This window comes from Corvus brachyrhynchos, unplaced genomic scaffold, assembly GCF_000691975.1.
Source record: "Corvus brachyrhynchos isolate BGI_N302 unplaced genomic scaffold, ASM69197v1 scaffold30, whole genome shotgun sequence".
In the NCBI taxonomy this organism is placed as follows: Eukaryota; Metazoa; Chordata; class Aves; order Passeriformes; family Corvidae; genus Corvus; species Corvus brachyrhynchos.
The window spans coordinates 244,053-247,624 of NW_008235742.1; the positions used below are offsets into that span (position 1 = coordinate 244,053).

General features: G+C 51.1%; 1 long non-coding RNA gene across 1 annotated transcript in view; it reads left to right on the forward strand.

Annotated features, from left to right (window-relative positions):
• The window catches only part of LOC108446993, a 5,055-nt gene extending 2,725 nt beyond the window's left edge, over nucleotides 1–2,330 (forward strand). The window contains exon 3 of the long non-coding RNA XR_001862342.1: nucleotides 1,002–2,330. This is a non-coding gene — a long non-coding RNA (uncharacterized LOC108446993). The remainder of the gene's footprint in view (nucleotides 1–1,001) is intronic.
• The last annotated feature ends 1,242 nt before the right edge of the window (nucleotides 2,331–3,572 follow it).

The window sequence follows — 3,572 nt, forward strand, 5'->3', positions numbered from 1 at the left end:
TCGTTCATGGCGGGAGGGTCCGGCTGGGCGAGGGGACATCGAGGGTCCCAGGGGCGATGTGGTGTCCTCAGGCCAGGGCTGGCCAGGCCCCGCGGGTGGGTGGGTGCGAGGGGTGTGGTGTGGTGGGGTAGGGCAGGTGTGAGCCCGTCCTGGGCTGGGGAGGCTCAGGTGTGTGGGATGGCACAGGTGTGGGGTACCATGGGTGTGGGGTAGCGCAGGGATGGGGTGCCACAGGTGTGGGGTACCAGTGGGTTTTGGGATATCACAGGTGTGGGATACCAGTGGGTTTTGGGGTATCACAGGTGTGGGGTACCAGTGGGTTTTGGGATATCACAGGTGTGGGATACCAGTGGGTTTTGGGGTATCACAGGTGTGGGGTACTGGTGGGTTTTGGGATATCACAGCTGTGGGGTACCAGTGGGTTTTGGGGTATCACAGGTGTGATCCCACAGGAGCATCGCTCTGAGATGGGTGCACAGGGCACCTGCAGAGCTCTCTGTAGCTGCCTGCCCTGGACCCCTGGCCTGTGCTGGACCTAAAACCCCACACCCTGCGCAGTGGTTCTGCCTGAGGCCAGAGCCACCAAACCCATTTGCAACCCTCATCTGCAACCCTCATCTCCAACCCTCATCCTTCCCAGAGAAGCTGTGGCTGCCCCATCTCTGGAAGTGTCCAAAACCAGGTGAGACGGGGCTTGGAGCAACCTGGGACAGTGGGAGGTATCCGTGCCCATGGCAGGGGGTTGGAACGAGATGAGCTTTAAGGCTCCTTCCAACCCAAACCATTCCAGGATTCCGGAATTCTCCCCGCTGAGCTGTTTCAGGGAGCAGTCCCTGATCTCTGCACGGCCTCACGGCCGCGTTATCCCGTGGAATGGTGACGTTCCATGGGCTGCGGCCTCAGGGAAACCGCGCCGAGCTGCCTCTGCCAGAGCAGCACGTTCCTGTTCGCCGCCAGCCCGGCTTTAAAATAACTTTTAACATTTCTTTTTATAAATTCAGCTTCGGAAGTGGCGGACTCGGAATAACTGCAGAGTTCTCCTGGGACAGCGGCTGAACCTCCCGGGAGAGGTTTCCTTGCTGCTCCAAAGGCAGCTCCCATACGATGGCAGCAGAGGCCTGCAGCTGCTTCGGAGGAATTTTTTGCCCAGTATTTTATTTTTTTTCCCCAAAGACGGTTGTTTGTTTTGGTTTCGTTCTTGGGTTGATTTCTTTTTTCCTTCGCCTTTTTTTTCCCCCTTTTAACTTTAGCAAAAGCACTCTCCTCAGAGAAACTGAAATAGAAACAAAGCGAAAATCACCCTCAAATGGGAGGAAATGGCATCGTCTGAGACCAGTTCCTTAAATTAACAATAACATGATGATGTCACCGTGACTGCAATATTTTTGCTGAAAAGTTAAATTAGATTAATGTACAAAAATAATGAGCCTTGGAGCTGAGCAGCGCAGGGCAGAGCCTGAAGTGGCGCTGTTCTTGTTTCCTTCTCCTCCTGCGATCCAGGACCGGACTGAACCTCTCCTTGGAATCGCATCCCACCTCCACAAATCCTGCTGGATGCACTGCACCTCCGTGTTCCACCCCAAAAACAAACCAGGGAATTCCAAAGTGCTCATTTACCCCAACGTTTCCAGAAACCACCAGATTCCATTGTGGGGGAAAAAATTAAAATAAACAGGGGCCTCCTGGAGTATCCTGGGAGAGCTCCTTGGAGCCTGAGGGGATTTGAAGGATTTCCTGAGGCTTCAGCCCGTGTTTAACACACAGAGCTGGACCTACATAAACGCTGCAGTGATTGGGATAATTAATGGTAACGGGTTCGGGGTAACACCATCACCTGGTGCTGGGTTGAGTGAGTCACTGCTGGCCTTTGGTTTTGTTCTGGTTGTAATCCAGTCAGGGCTTGTGAGCCGGGCTGAGGTGAGGGGGTGCAGAGCAGCGAGGGGAAAGGCACGAGATTGAGTTGGGAAAGGCACGAGATTGAGTTGGAAAAGGCACGAGATTGAGTTGGAAAAGGTACAAAATTGAGTTGGGAAAGGCACAAGATCGAGTTGGAAAAGGCACAAAATTGAGTTGGAAAAGGCACGAGATGGAGTTGGAAAAGGCACAAAATTGAGTTGTCCCAAACTCCTGAGGGTTGGGCTGAGGCCTCGTTCATCTCATCCGGCTTTGCCAACACCAACCCTGGGAGCAGCCCGGGATTCTGCTGAATATTCCCGTTGTGGTGCAGCTGCCACTGCCAGGAGGGGTGAGAGAGGTTAAATCATCAAATCATGGAATGGTTTGGGCTGGAAGAGACCTCAAAGCTCATCCATGGGCAGGGACACCTTCCACCAGCCCAGGGTGCTCCAAGCCCCAATGTCCAACCCAGCCTTGGACACTGCCAGGGATCCAGGGGCAGCCACAGCTGCTCTGGGCAGGAACAGGAGATGGCATCATGGAAGGCTTTGGGTTGGAAAGGACCTTAAAGATCACCCCATTCCCAAATATTCCGGGTTTAGACTGCAAAGCGAGTTTTCCAAAGAGCCCAAACACTAAAACCCACATGGAGCAAGGATGGGCTGAGCTGTGTTTATCCACAGCATTCCTCCCTGTGAGGGTGGAGGAGCCCTGGGATGGAATTCCCAGAGAAGCTGTGGCTGCCCCTGGACTCCTGGAAGTGTCCCAGGACAGGCTGGACGGGGTTTGGAGCACCCTGGGACAGTGGGAGTTGTCCCTGCCCATGGCAGGGGTGACGCTGGATGGGATTTGAGGTCCCTTCCCACCCAAACCATTCCAGTATTCCATGAAAAGCGAGGAACCTTCAGTGCTGCAGGATGAGGAAGGGACAAAACCCCTGGAAGCCTTTTCAGGATGATCCCTGGATTGGGAAGGGGCTCTGTTTTGGGGGACAGGAGGTTTTGGGTTCACCCTCCCAAATTTTCCCTTGTTTATGACTTCTTTAAAGTGCCTTTTTCACCTTTATTTTAGGATATTCATTTTCCACATCCTCAGACATTCCCCAGGAGTGGATTGGAATGGAAAACTGTTGAGCACCAAGCAGAAAAATGATGGGGTCTTGTGGTTTTTTGGGGGCATTCAAAGAAAACACTGAAGGTGGTGGGGGCCAGAAGAAAAGGAAGGAAAAAATGGAAAAAATTGCACCACTGGGCCTAAAAAGCAGCATCTCCTGTGCTATAGGCAAAGGGGAATGGGAATGGGAATGGGAGTGGGAATGGATGTATGAAAGAAATTGAAATAATAATAGTAATAATGATAATATAATAATAAAAAATAATACTAAACTAATACTAAAATAATAACAGTAATAATGATAATGATAATTATAATGATGATAATAATAAATCAGCAGAAGAAAGGCTCCAAGTTCCGTGCCCCTTCATCTGCCACCTTAGGCACTACATCTTTTTCTCCTTAATCTCTCTAAATCAAATTTTTCCTCGTTGGCCAAATATTTCTTCCCTCTGAAGTGTTCTTAAGGAGCTGCAGCCTTTCATTTAGCCTTAAAAAAAAAAGCACAAAATGAGGGAAGGAAATGATGAGCGGGAATTGTTGACTCATCCAGCACAGGCCTG